Source organism: Nannospalax galili, unplaced genomic scaffold, assembly GCF_000622305.1.
Source record: "Nannospalax galili isolate Female #2095 unplaced genomic scaffold, S.galili_v1.0 scaffold1188, whole genome shotgun sequence".
Taxonomy (NCBI): Eukaryota; Metazoa; Chordata; class Mammalia; order Rodentia; family Spalacidae; genus Nannospalax; species Nannospalax galili.
Window position 1 is genome coordinate 867,199 of NW_008358629.1, and position 15,433 is coordinate 882,631.

At 38.3% G+C, this 15,433-nt stretch overlaps 1 protein-coding gene and 1 non-coding gene across 18 annotated transcripts in view; both read left to right on the forward strand.

Moving 5' to 3' along the window:
- Bhlhb9 (basic helix-loop-helix family member b9) overlaps positions 1 to 15,433 on the forward strand; it is a 47,792-nt gene that overhangs the window by 13,466 nt on the left and 18,893 nt on the right. For 8 of the 17 annotated variants that reach the window (XM_029558053.1, XM_029558045.1, XM_029558049.1 and 5 more), the window contains 3 exons: positions 2,067 to 2,108; positions 13,151 to 13,235; positions 13,495 to 13,539. The exons of 2 other annotated variants lie outside the window; for them this stretch is intronic. The gene's annotated coding sequence lies outside the window, so the exon portion shown is untranslated. Of the gene's footprint in view, positions 1 to 2,066; positions 2,109 to 13,150; positions 13,236 to 13,494; positions 13,540 to 15,433 lie in introns of those variants that run through there. 7 more of the 17 variants (XM_029558054.1, XM_029558046.1, XM_029558050.1 and 4 more) reach the window with 3 other exon arrangements.
- On the forward strand, positions 8,638 to 8,745 carry LOC115068229. The gene has a single exon (XR_003847599.1). It is a non-coding gene; the product is annotated as a small nucleolar RNA U13 (small nucleolar RNA).

Consider the following 15,433-nt stretch of genomic DNA (forward strand, 5'->3'; position numbering starts at 1 on the left):
CAGTAGTGGGATTGCTGGGTCACATGGCATTTCTTTGGTGATTTATTTTTTTATATGTACGAGTGTATTGTCTGCATGTATGTAAGTGCACAGATTTCATGTAAAGCCTGTGGAGATCAGAAGAGGGTGTTGGATCCCCTGATACTGGAGTTACAGATGGTTGTAAGCCATCATGTGGGTGCTGTAATTGAACTGGGGACTTCTGTAAGAGCAGCTAGTGTTCCTAACCACTGAGTAATCTCTCCAGGCCTCTTTGGTACTTTAAAAAAAAAAAACTTTTGAAGAATCTCCATATTATTTTCTATAGTGTCTGTGCTAATTTACCTCATAACTAGGGGTGTACTAAGTAGCACATTATATTTTGTCTTTTTGATAGTGGCCATTCTGGCTAGATTGAAGTTTGATACCCATTGTAGTTTTAATTTGCATTTCTTTGATGATTGGCGATATGGGACATTTTTTCACATATCTCATGGCCATTTGTGTGTCTTTTTATTTTTGATGTGCTGAGGATTGAATCCAGGACCTTGCATATGTTGGGCAAGTGCTCTAGCACTAAGCTGTATTCCTACCCTATATCCTCTTTGGGGAAGTATTTATTCATGCCTATCATACATTTTTAAACATCACGTCATTTGTCCTGCTGTTGAGTTGCTGGTGCTCTTTATATATTCTGTGTGTTATCTACTTTTAGATGTGTAGTTTGTAGATACGTTCTCGGTTCTGTAGGTTGTGTTTTCAATTTGTTATTTCTTTTGCTATGCAGAAGCCTTTTAGATATATTCTCTTTATCTAATTTTGCTTTGCTGACTGTGTGTTTGGAATCTTTAAAAAAGTCTTTGCCACTGGGCATGGTGGTGCATGCCTTTAATCCCAGCACTAGGGAGGCAGAGGCAGGTGGCTCTCTGTGAGTTCAAGGCCAGCCTGGTCTACATAGTGAGTTACAGGACAGCTGGAGCTATAGGGAGACCCTGTCTCAAAAAGACCCCCCCCAAAAAAAGTCATTGCCTATAGCGATGGCTTGACGTTTCCTCTGCTTTCTTCTTGTAATTTTGTACATTAAAGTTAGATATTTAATTAATTTTGAATTTCATTTTTTATATGGCAGGAAAAGAAGGTCTAGATTCATTGATCTGATTGTAGATATCCAATTTCCCATCTCCTGTATTGAAAAGACTATCCTTTGTTGTTGTTTTTAAGTTACATTTTATTTATGTATTTTGTTTGCATGTTTCTAGGCTAGTGGGCACCAAGACCCAGATGGGGTGCATAACACAGCATGTATGTGGATGTCAGAGGACAACCTGCAGGAATCAGTTCTCTCCTGTCATATGGGTCTAGGGATCAAAGCTCAGTTCATCAGGCTTGGCACTAAGATCCTTTACCTGCTGATCCATCTCACCAGCCCCTGTACCCCTTCTCTATTGTGTGTTCTTGATATGTTTGCCAAAAATCAGTTGGTTTTAGATGCATGGATTTAATTCTAGATTTTCTACTCTGTTTTGTTTGTCTGTTTTGATGCCAATATCTGTTTTTGTTCCTGTACTATATTTTAAATCAGGTAGAGTGGTACCCCCAGCTTTGTTCTTCTTGTTCAGTTTGGCTTTGGTTATCGTGTTCTTTGTAGTTCTATATACATTTTAGGAATCTTCCTAGTTTCCAGATGAATGCCATTGATATTTTGGTTGGGATTAAATTGGACTGGTAAATTGCTTTGGGAAATATGAAATTAATTCTTCCAACCCAAAATCATGACTATTTTCCATGTGCCTGTGTTTTCTTAATTTTATCTTTTATAGTTTTCAATGTACAAATCATTCATATTCTTTTGTTTTGTTTTTTGAGACAGGGTCTCCCTGTAGCCCCAGCTGGCCTGGAACTCAATATGTAGACCAGGCTGGCCTTGATCTCACAGAGATTCACATGCCTCTGCCTGTGGAGTGCTGGGATTAAAGGTGTGCACCACTACATCTTGCTATCATTCATATTCATGATTAAATGTATTCTGAAGTGTTTTACTTTGGTGATTATTATAAAAGAGATTGTTCTCTTGGTTTCTTTTTCAGATAAGGTGCTGCTGGTGTATAGAAAGACTACTGATTTCTTTGGTAAATTTTTAATTTATTTTTTGTGTATTTCATACAGAACATCTTAATCATCATTATACCCCTTTCCCCATTGCACCCTCCTATAGCCTCCCACTGGAATTCATACATTCTTTCATTTGTGTTAAAACCTATTGTGCCAAGTTAGTGTCCCCAGATGTCCCTCAGTACAAGTTCATCCACTGGGGCCTAGTCAGCCTATCTTGAGTTCCTCCCTTTAGGAAGATCAACTCTTTCTAACCCAGCAGTAGTCATCTACCAACAATTCTTCAACTAAGATTGGGGCCTGCTACCCATCTCCACAGAATTGTGCTGGTTTTTTGTTTGCTTGAGTTTGCTTGGGTCTAAAGACTACTGATTTTTGTGGATAGATTTTATATCATGCAGCTTTAATAAATTTATTTACTAATTCTTACAGGTTTTCTTGGTACAATAGTTAATGTTTTCTCGATATAAAATCATGTCTTCTCTAGACAAGGACAATTTAATTCCTTTTTCAAATTAGGATCCATTTTAAATTTCTTTCATGTAATTTCTCTGGCTAGGACTTTCTATAATATGTTGAGTAGAAGTGGTGAATCTGGCTGTCCTTACATTGTTCCAGGCGTTAAAGGAAACTCTTTGACTTGCCTTCATTTGGTATGATGTGAACCTTTATCATGTAAAGGAACAATCCTCCTGTGCCTAATTTGTTGAGAGATTTTTGTCATCAGGAGATGTTAAATTTTATCAAATTCTTCATCTGTGTCTATTAATGATATATAGAGAGACAGAGAGACAGAGAGACAGAGACTATGTGTCTGTGTGTAGTATATGTCTATGTACTTGTATGCATACAGGTGTACATGCCTGTGCATTCAAGAAGACCAGAAAATGTCAGGTGTCTTCTATTGCTCTTTTTCTGCTTCTGTCGTTCTTTTTTGGCTAGGCTAGTGCACCAAGACGCAGAGATACTCCTGCTTCCCCTTCCCCATCTCTGGGGTTTTCAGGCATGCTGGCCATGCCCAGCTTTTGATGTAAGTTCTGGGGATCTGATTCCAGTTCCTCATTCTTGTATAACAAGAGTGTTTTGACCCACTGAGCCGTGTCCACAGTGTGTCATGTTTATTGAACCATTCTTACATCTGTGAGATGAATCTCATTTGATCATAGATAATGATTTTTATAATGTGTTATTTAGTTTGTTGTCATTATTTTTGAAGATTTTTTATGTCAACATCCTTCAGGGATTTGTTTTGTTAACTGAGTAATTTATTGGTGCCAATCATTCTTCTAAAGGCTGTGAATTACTTTTGTGGGCATATATTCATTGCATATAGTACTGGGCTTTATATAGTAAGTTTCTTACAAGTGTATCCTCTCCTTTGGCCATATTTAGGCCTACATCTTCTCCAGTTTTTCCTCTTCTACCCTTATGCTAATCTTCAGCCTTTCCCAAGTCTCCCTTGTATTTTTGTCCCATGCATAAATTTTTTTTTAACTTTTTCCTTTTTTAAATTTTTTTAGAATTTCCTACATAAGTATAGTAATTTACATCATTTTTACCTCTCACTCTGCCCCCTCTAGCTACTCCCATGTCCCCCTGCTCCACCTCAATTTCATGACTCCTTTAATTATTACATATATACATATACATATATACACATACACACACACACACACACACACACACATATATATATATATATCCTACTTAGTCCATTTAGTGGTGTTCAGATGTGTGTGTGTGTGTGTGTGTTTAGGGCTGACCACTTGAGATTGGATAACCTATCTCTTAGCAGCCAATAATTGCCTGTAGCTCTTTGCCTAGAGGTCGGGTCTTGTGATATTTCCCCCCTCTACACTGGCATATTACCTGTAATGGTCATTGTGTAGGTATTGCATAATCAACTGTAATGCTGAGATTTAGTAGATGCAAATTCTCTGTCATGGCTGGAAGACACTATCTAGCAGCAGGAGTCCTGGTCCTCTGACACTTAAAATCTTCTGCCCCTTCTGCAATGTCCCCTGAACCTTAGGTTTAGGGGTTGCATTGTAGATGTATCACTTGGGACTAGGTACCCCACAGCCACCGCATTTTGATTTCTGTAGTAGCCTTTGTCTGCTGCAAAAATAAGTTTTTTCAATAAGGGGTGAGAGCTATAATTATCTGTGAGTATAAGGATAAATATTGATAATACAGTTAGATATTGTATTGATTTAGGAAAATTGCAGTAGTAAGTTCTCCTCTAGGGTCTATGACCACTTCAGCAGTGGATATTTGGTTAAATTTGCAGTAGTAGGCATGGATTCTCTCCTATTGGCCAGGCACTAAATCCAACTTGAGAGTTGTTAGTTACCAAAAAGAAAAAAGCAACATTGCTGTACCATTGGGGATATCTTGCTGAGTTAGTCATTGTTGTGGTTCGTAGGATTTACAGGTGAGTATTAGGATTGATTTGCTTTTCTCCGTTGGCAATCCGACTGGCATAAGATGAACTCTTAAAGTAGTTTTAATTTGCATTTCTCTAATTGCTAAGGATGTTGAACATTTTAATAACTATTATTTTTGTTTTTGTGTATGAGTGTATTGCCTGCCCGTATGTAAGTGCACTCATGTCATGCAGTGCCCGTGTAGATCAGAAGAAGGTGTTGGATCCTCTGGAACTGTAGTTACAGATGGTTGTTAACCACCAGATGGGTGGTGGGATTTGAGCCCAGGTCTTCTGAAAGAGCAACCAGTGCTCTTAACTGGCTGAGCCATCTTTCCAGCCCCAGAATGTTGAACATTTTAAAAGATATTTCTTAGCTGTTTTTATTTCTTCTTTTGAGGACTCTGTTATGATCTGTAGCCTATTTTTTAAAATTTTTTATTATTTTTATTTTATGTGTATGCGTGTTTTCCCTGAATGTATGTAAGTGCTCCATGTGTACGCAGAAGCCAGAAGAAGGTGGCAGATCCCCTGGAACTAGAGTTATGGACTGTTGTTATCTGCCATGTGGGTGCTACGAATCCAGCTTGGGTCTTCTGGAAGAACAAGTGTTCTTAACCACTGAGCCATCTTTCCAGACCCTGTAGCCTGTCTTTTAATTGGGTCATTTATTTTCTTGATTCTTTGTTGTTTGAGTTCTTTGTATATTCTGGATATTAATCCTCTATTGGATGCATAGCCGGAAAAGATTCTCTCCCAATCTGCAAGCTTCCTCTTCACTCATTTGGTTGTTTACATTGCTGTACAGATCCTTTTTTTTTCAGTTAAATGTGGTCCCATTTCTCAACTGTTGGTCTTAATTCCTGAGTAAATAGATTCCTATTCAGAAAGTTCTACTATGTTTTCTCCTGACAGTTTCAGCAGTTCACGTTGAGGTCCTTGATTCATTTAAGTTGGTATATACCTATTTTAATGTTTCTCTTTTCATCTCTAAATTCACTAATGAATACAGGAATAAGTGTATTTAGATCATGCCTCTATCTTTATTTTGATCAGTTTTCCTAATGCTTTGTCAATCTTGTTTATCCTTTCAAAGAACCAACTGTTGGTTTCATTGAATCTTTGCATGTTTTTTTAAAATGTTTCTATTTTATTAATTTCTACCCTGATCTTAGTTATTTGTCCCCATTTACTGATTTGGGTTTGATTTCTTATTTTTAAACATCTTAAGGTGCATTTTTAGGTTATTTGAGCTATCTCTGATTTTCTTTTTTTTTAAAAAAATTTTATTATTTTTTATTTTATGTGTATGTGTGTATTGCCTGCATGTAGGTAAGTGCACTCGTGTCTTGCAATGCCTGCAGAGGTCAGAAGAGGCTCTTGGATCCCCTGGGAGTGGAGTTACATACAGTTGTTAGCTGCCATGTGGGTGCTGGGATTCAAACCCGGGTCTTCTGCAAGAACAACCAGTGTTCTTAACTGCTGAGCCAGCTCTCCAGCCCCCTTCTTTTCTTTTTTTAAAAAATATTTTATTTGGGGCTGGAAAGATGCCTCCACAGTTAAGAGCACTGGCTGTTCTTGCAGAAGACCCAGGTTCAATACCCAGAACCCACATGATGGCTAACAACCATCCAAAACTCCAGTTCTAGAGGATCTGTTGCCCTCTTCTGTCCTCAGCAGGCACTGCATGACATGGATGCACTTACATAAATGCAGGCATAATACTCGTACACATAAAATAAAAATAGAGAAATAAATTAAAAATATTTTATTTATTTTTTTATTTTATGTGTATGAGTGTATTGCCTGCATGTGTGCAAGTGCACCCATGTCTTGCGAGCCCTTGGAGATCAGAAGAAGGCATCGAATTCCCCTGGAATTTGAGTTACAGATGGTTGTTAGCTGCTGTGTGGGTGCTGGGAATTGAACCTGGGTCCTCTGCAATAACAGCCAGTGCTCTTAACTACTGAGCCATCTCTCCAGCCCCAATAAAATAAATCTTAAAAAAAAATTAAAAGCAGCTGGGTCTGGTGGCACATGCCTGTAATCCCAGCACTTGGGGGGTGGGACAGATGGATCACTGTGAGATTGAGACCAGCTTGTCTACATGGTGAGTTCCAGGCCAGCTGAGGCTGCAGGGAGATCCTGTCTCTAAAAAATAAAAGTGATGGATGGATGGATGGATGGATGGATGGAAGGAAGGAAAGGAAGGAAGGAAGGAAGGAAGGAAGGAAGGAGAGGGAGGGAGAAAAAATTAAAAGCAAAGGTAATGAGAAATCCAGATGTGTTGGATCAGCGCTCTAATTTTCATGTGATTTCCACTTCTTTTTTTAAGGGAAAAAGAAAAAAAATGCAGTATGGTAGATCAGTGATGCTTATATCCTAATCCTTGGACTTGAGATAGAAGTCCTGACTGAGCAGAGTTGGGATGTTCACAAACTACTGTGTGATTGGCAACCTAATTTGACTAGTGTTTGCATTGTTGTTGTTTTTTCAGAAAAAAATTATTGAATTTCTGTGTGTCTCATACACCAAATCTTAATCATCTTTATACCCCCATTCCCTTCAGCACCCTCATATAGCCTGCCCCCCGATTGGATTTCATGCATTATGTCATTTATGTTAAGGCCTATCATGTCAAGTTAGTATCCCCTGATATCCCTCAGTGCACATTCATCCACTGGGGTCTAGTTAGTCTATCTAGAGTCACTCCCTTAAAGAAGATCAGCTCTTCCTTACCCAGTCATAACACCTGTCAATAGTTCTTTGGCTAGGATTGAGTTCTGCTGTTCATTTCCACAGTTCTATGCTGGGTTTTTGTCTGCTTATGTTGCATGGATCTTGTGCATGCTGACACCATTGTTGAAAGTTCATATGTACAAGGTCCCATGAGTCAGTAAGGCTCTGTATCCATGTCGTCAATGCACTTCCTCCCATAGCTCTTACTCTCTGATTTTTTTTTAATGTGCACACTTAGAACTATAAACTCCCTTATGATTGCCTTCATTATATCCCACAGATTTTGGTAAATTGTATCTCCATTTTCTTTCAATTCTAAGGATTATTTTTTATTTCTTTCTTGATTTCCTCCATGTTCCATTCATCATTCAATAGTGTCTTGTTTAATCTCCATAGTGGCATATTTTCTGTAATTCTCTTACCATTCATTTATAGTCTTATTCAACTGGAATCATATGGAAGACAAGAAACTATTTCAATTTTCCTCTATTTGTTGAGACTTGTTTTATGTCTTAATATGTGGTTTATTTTATGTATATGAATGTATTGCTTGCATGTATGTTCAGTGCACCCATGCATGCAGTGCCTGTGGAGACCAGAAGAGTACATCAGAGTCCCTGGATCTGGAGTTATAGATGGTTGTTAGCTGCCATGTGGGTACTGGGAACTGAATCCAGGTCCTCTGGAAGAGCAGCCAGTGTTCTTAACTGCTGAGCCATTTCTCCAGCCCTTGTGATTTATTTTAGAGAAAGTTCCATGAGCTGATGAAAAGAGTGTGTGTCCTGTAGTGTTGGGGTGGATTGTTCTGTACATGACTGTTAGGTTTATTTACTTTATAGTGTTGTTAATTACAGTGTTTGTTTTTGTCTGGTTCATCCATCTAATGGTGAGAATGGATACTTGTCCATCAGTTAATTAATGCATAATGAAAATGTGGTATACATACACAATGGGATTTTTTTCAGAAATAATGAAAAATGAAATTATGAAAATTTCAGGAAAATGGATGGATCTGAAAAATATTGTGAATGAGGTAACTCAGGCTCAGAGACAAACACCGCATGTTCTCCCTTATATACTGATCCTAGCTACAAAATTGTAGAGTAATGTGCTTAACTTTTGAGTATAGGCAAAGGCCAGAAAGATAGAAATGGCCATTATAGGGGTGAGAATGGAAGCCTTCAGGGAGTGGGGATAATAGAACATTTCAGACATGAAGGTGGAGGATGAATACTGGAAGTGGAAAGGTCTAATCAGGAAAGGAGGTGGGAAACTAGGAAAGATAGGGAGGTGGGAGAAAATAAGCTAAGCTATGAAGATATGAAAAAGCTTGTGGAAAACTATTATTTTGTAAATTAATTAAAAATACAAGTAAAAAGTGGATCCTTTTTTGGTTCATGAGCATGATGATTTGGTGTTCACGCCTTTGCATGGGCATATGCCTCCCTAAAACCTTGTTTCAAGAACCCTGGCACATTATTTGTCTGGTGTGAAAAAACGTTTGAACAGAAATATCCAGAAGCCATAAGTTATTAAATGTAAATCTTTCCCTATGGATTGTTGGTAAAGGAGGCCCCAGAAATCCCAAGGAAATACAAGCAATTACCATAGCTCCTTGTTGCCCACTAGAATTGGATGGTAAGACTTATTTCTGTAAACAGCACTCACTTGAATCACAGGTCAAACAGGAATCATTCTGAAACAGAGCTGGAAGCTCCATTCCGTACTTGCTAGCCTTCATAGTGTCAGAAGTTGCTATGCAGGCTGGTGGGGGAGAAAAATCATCAACAGTCTTACCCAGCTGTGAACCCTGCCAACTTCAATAATGACCTGCCAGGCAAGATGTGTTCTCTAGTGCAATAGTCACATGATTGTTTTGGGCATAACTAATCACTTTCTGATTAGACTTGAGGCCTGCTCCACAGAAATGTACTCATACCTGTTTTTGTAAACCAAGTCAAGAACCCATGGTTAGGGAGGACCCGGGCCATAATGCAGAACCTACTACTCTTGGTTTGTTAAATGGTCATGTTGGCAGATTAGTGACAAATAAGTGAAAGAAACTGTCAAATAAAATGGGTTCATGTGTCTGTATTTACAGATTACTACTCTGTCCACCCTTTATCAGAGAAGCTCCTTGCTAAAACAGGAAACAGTTAATGCAGCAACCTATAGCTGGCCAGTGTGCTAAGAATGAGTGATGGTGGAGTATTTGGCCTTAAATGGGACAGCTAGATCAACCCTTCAAAGTCTGAGGGATCATATGGAAGAAGGGTAGAAATAATGTAAAAGCCAGAGGATAGAGATATGTCATATCTTCTGGATAGGACATAGTCATTGCACTCATGAACTTACTGTAGCTGTGGTTAGATACAGAAGACCTGGCGTAGTATTGAGCCCATCAGAATCTCATCAAGAATGAGAGGCCCATGATGTCTCATCACTCTCTGAGGGACTATTTACAGTAATGATTTGGGGGGGGGGTCATTTTCTTCAGTGTGTAGTCACTGATTAGTTATTTCTCTCACCTACACTCAGCTAAGAAACTAAATTGGTTATGCACAAAAGGAGGGTAATTTGTAGGGAAGAAGTGTTTTCAGTGGAAAATGAAAGGGGGCAAAAGGGGAAAGGGTTTGTGTGCAAGTGAAAATAACTAAAATTTATTGCATATATGAATGAACTGCCAAACAAATAAAATGGGTTTGTGTATCTATACTGAAGGTAGGATTCATGAATGAGATAAAACATGCAATATTTGTGTTTCTGTGTCTGACTTATTTGGTAAACCTAGTAATTTTCAGGTACACCTATCTTCCTGAAAATACCGTGCTTTCTTTTTTCTTTGTAGCTAATTTCATTGTGTATGTGTAGCATTCTTTATTCATTAATCTGTTGATGGATATGCAGGCTGGTTCCATTTGCTACCTATTTTGAATAGTGCATCAATAAATATGGATGTGTAACTATCTCTGTGGTTGGATGTAATGCCCTTTGAATATATCTAGGATTGGGATAGCTGTGTCATATGACAATTCTTTCTTCTTTAAATTCATTCATTCATTTACCTATTAAGAATTCACAGAGTAATGGGGGTTTCATTATGACATTTTCATATGTTCTTTATTTTGATTTTTTCCCCACTCACTTTCCCACCCCCACTGGTTCCCTTCCTCCTCTGAATAGCACTCATTCTGATTTCCTATAACATGTGTTCTGTTACCTTTTTACCCCTTACCCTTTCCTTGAGAACTCATTAACTCCCTCTCATGGTAACCTATTTTGTTTCCTGATCTATACCAACCAAGTCTGGACTACTTAATAATTTTCAAGTCCCAACCATTGTCCTGCAAATGTCATTATTTTATTTTTCTTTATAGCTGAATAAAAATCCATTGTGCATATGTATTTCATTTTATTCATCTATTGATGAACATTTACCCTGGTTTCATTTTCTAGTTTTTGTAAATAGTGTAGCAATAAACAATGATGTGTGAATATCTGTGTGATAAGAGTAGAGTCCTTCAAATATTTGCCCAGGAGTGATATAGCTGGGTTATATATTAGACTTTTTTTTTTATTTTTAACGAATGCCTGTACCAGTTTACATCACAACCAACAGTGAATAAAAGTTCTTTCCTCACATCCTCACCACCATTTGCTCTCTCTTGATTTCTTGATGGTTGGCATTCTGACTGGGGTGAGATGGAACCTCAAAGTGAATTTAATTTGCATTTCCCTGGTAGATAAGGATGATAGACACTTTTAGAAGTATTTTTTGGGTATTTTTGTTGCTCCTCTTGAAAAATGTTAATCTCAGTCCATTTGTTGAATGAAAGATGTGAGTCTGTTTTTTGAAAGATGCGAGTCCGCTGTGTGTGTGTGTGTGTGTGTGTGTGTGTGTGTGTGTGTAGGAATTTATATATTCTAGATAGTAACACTTATGAAATACATCTGGTAAAAACTGTATCCCATTCTTTAGGCCACCTTCTAACTGTTGGTAGTTTCCTTTGCTGTGTAGCACATTTTAAATTCCACATAATACCCTTTATTTCTTCCTGGGGCTATTTGCTACACTATTGGGACACTTTTCACAAACTCCTTGTGTATGCCTATATCTTGAAGAGTTTTCCCTGTGTTTTCCTCTAATGGTTTAAAAATTTCAGGTCTTAATGTTAAAGGCTTTCACCATTTTGATTGATTTTTCGATTTTTAGTGTATTTTTAATTTTTTGTTTAATTTTTGAGATTTTCATCAAATATAATTTGATATTTAGAGCCCCTCCCTTATCTATACTTCCCCAAAATAGATTTTGATTGAGTTTAGATCCTCTCCCCATTTAATACCCTTCTTACTACCCTCACCTCATATATATATATATATATATATAAAGGCCTATAGGGTCTAATTTGTGTCCCCAAATGTCTTGCCATGTAGTTCCATGCACTGGAGCCTGGTTAATCCACCAAAAGTCCCAAACTTAAAAGAGACTGCCTTTCTCCCTCCCAGCAGCCAACACTTGCCAAAAAAGTTCCATATGATGGATGGGTTGGGTTTTATTACCTACTTCTCCATGTCTTTGCTGGGATTTTGTCTGGTTTGAGCTTGCATAGGACTTGTACATACTGTCACTATTGCTGTGAGTTCATATGAGTAACTAACCAGCTGTCTGGAAAACTCTGTTTCCTTTTGGTTATCCACAACCTCTGGCTTTTATGTTCTTTTGACCCTCTCTTGCCTAATGATCCCTGAACCTTGGGAGGCATAAATTTAATATAGATATCCTATTTACGGATAAGCACTCTGCAGCCTCTTGTTCTTTGCACATTGGCCTGCTGTGTTTATGTGTTAATCACCATCTGCTGCATAAGGAAAGTTCTCTGGTGAGAGTTGAAAGCTGCATTAATCTATGGGTATGACAATAAGTCATTGGTTGTGATTTTTAAGTAATTTTTATTTTATATGTATGAGTGTATTGCCTCCATGTATAAGTGCACCCATGTTGTATAATGTATGTAAAGATCAAAAGAGGGTGGGGCTGGAGAGATGACTCAGTGGTGAAGAACACTGGTTGTTCTCGCAGAAGACCCAGGTTCAAATCCTAGCATCCACATGGCAGCTAACGACTGCTCATAACTCCAGTTCCAGGGGATTCAATGGCCTCTTCTGTCCTCTGCGGGCATTGCACGGCAGGGGTGCACTTACCTACATGCAGGCAATACACTCATACACATAAAATAAAAATAATAAATAAAATATTTTTTAAAAGATCAATAGAGTGTATGTGGTCCCCTAGAACAGGCAATAAGGACGGTTGTTAGCTGCCACATTGGTGCTGGGAACCAAACCTGGGCTCTCTGCAAGAACAGTCAGTGCTCTTAACCACTGAACCATGTCTCCAACCCCTAGACGTCATTTTGATCCTGTAACTATTCAGTGACAACTAGTATTAGACTCTCCCCTATGCTCTGTGACCTATCTAGTCTCACATTCCTAAGCCCAATATCAATGTCAGATATGGGCTCTATCTTATAAAGTGGACTTTAAATTCAATTAGAGAGTGGTTGGTTACTCCCATAGTATTCATGCCACTGTTGCACTGGTGGGCATATCTTGCCAGGCCAGTTATTATTGTAGCTCACAGGATTCACAGCTGGGTAGGACTGATGATTATTTTCTTCCTTCTTGTAGCATGCATAGCACCTTCCAACACTATGAAAGCTATCCAGTAGAGATGTGACTCTGAAGTCAGCATGAGCTTAATGTCTTCTTGTTTGTTCTATAGCTAATGTATATAGTGTGTTCAGTACCATGCTATTTTGATGATTTCATTTTTGGCTTTGTTGTATAACTTGAAAACAGTTATTGTAATATCTCCAATATTTTTCTTTTACCCAGGATTGCTTTGGTTTTCTGGAGTCTTTTGTGCTTCTGTATATTTTATACTTGTTCTGTTTCTCCAAAGAATGCCATTGGAATTTTGGTAAGAATTGTGTCGAATCTGTAGATAACTTTTAGTAATTGTATTAGTTATTTTTCTCAATGTTGTGAACAAATATCTTCTAAGAAGGAATGTAAGAGTTGAAGGGTTTTTTGGCTTATAGTCTAAGAAGGGATGCAGTTCAAAATGGACAGAAGGGCATTATGGAAGGGGTGTGTAGCAGCTGATCAGATTTATCCATAGTCAGGAAGCAGAGAAAGATGAGTTCTGGTGCTCAGATCACTCTCTCCTTTCTGTTCAGGCCAGGACCTTACCCATGAGATACTACTGACTGCCCACATTCAAGGTGAGTCTTCTCTTTTCAGTTAAACCTTTTTGGAAACACCCTCATAGACACACACCAGAGGTGTGTTTCTCTGATGGTTCGGTCCTGTCAAGTTGCCAATACACTTAACCATTACAGTAAGATAGCCATTTTCAGTGTATTAATTACCAATGCATGAGCATGGGATCTTTCCATGTTCTCGTGTCTTGTTCACTTTCCTTCTAGAGTACTTAATTAAAAAATATTTTAATTTATTTTTATTTTATGTGTACCAGTGTATTGTCTGCATGTAGGTAAGTGCACTCGTATCGTGCAGTGCTTGTGGAGGTCAGAGGGTCTCAGATCCCCTGGAACTGGAGTTATGGATGGTTGTTAGCTACCATGTGCATACTGGGAATCAAACCTGGGTCTTCTGCAAGAGCAGTCAGTGCTCTTAAACATTGAGCCAGCTCTCTAGCATCAATAGAGTGCTTAATTTTTTTAATTGTAGAAGTCTTTCACTTTCTTGGTTAGGCTTATTCTGATGTATTTTGTTTAATTATTGTATATGGAATGGATTTCTTGATTACGTTCTCAACATGAGGACCTGAGCTCACTGGCTATTTCCAATTTATTCAAAACAGCAAGATCCAGGCTCAGTGAGAGACACTGTTTCAAAAACTAAGGTGGAAAGCCAGGCATGGTAGTGTACATCTTTAGTCTCAGCACTCTGGAGGCAGAGGCAGGTGGATCCCCATGAGATTGGGACCAGCCTGGTCTACATAGTGAGTTGCATGCCAGCTGAGGCTATAGGGAAACCCTGTTTCAAAAAATTAATAGGGATGAGGAGGGGGAGGGGAATGGGGCAGAGGAGGAGGGGGAGAAGGGGGGAGGGCAAGAGAAGAAAGCATCACACATCCATCTCTGGCCTCTACAGGAGAGTGCATATACATACACCATATACACATACACACACCACAAAAAAGACATACTGTCTCTATCCATATATTAGTGCAAAAGTTTAGGGCTTTTTACCATTTAGTATAATATTAACTACAGTTTGTCATGGGTGCCTTTTATTATGTTGAAGTATTTTCCTTCTATTTATTGTTTCATCAGGGCTTTAATCATAAAGGGATGCGGAATTTGCCAAAGGTGCTTTTCTTCATCTTTGGAGACTGTCATGTGAAAATCTGTTCTTGAGTTTGTTAATGTTTTCTAATACATGTATTTATTTGCATATGTTGTATAATCTTTCAGTCCCTGGAACGAATTCCATTTTTTTGTGGTGAATTATATTTTTCAAAAAATAATATTTTAAATTTAATCTTTGAAAATGTCAAACATATATGCAATTATTTTGATCATATCTACCCCTACTCTCTCTAGGTCTCCCTAGTCCCCCCTACAATATCTCCCTTCAAATTTTATGTCCTCTTTTTTAAACATAGTAACTCACTGAGTCCGATAAGTCTTGTTCCTATGTGCATGGGTGTGGGGCAATGCACTGGGGCATAGGAAACCTACCAGCAGTCACACTCCCCCCCCCAAAATGTGACTCTCACTCCATCAGGATCCATAAGATTCCAATAGCTCCTCAGCTAGCAGTAAGTTACTATGTTTCTTGGTCAGTTCATGATTGCTTTAAGTCAGTCAGTGCTACAAATGCATTCAGTGGCTCATTATGTCTAATTCCTATCACATTCATGATCAATGGAATTAAAAAGGAAGCCCAATTATAGCACATGAGACTGGGTCGGGGGAGTAATGGGGAGCAGATAGGGAAGGGATATAAATACGATAAAAAATATATTGTATGAAATTCACAAAATGCAATTAAAATATATATAAAAAGTGAGTGTCAAACATTCATAGTCATTGCCTCAAAGGATTAACTCATGTTGGAATCTTTGGAAATCTAAAACTGGTTCTTGGT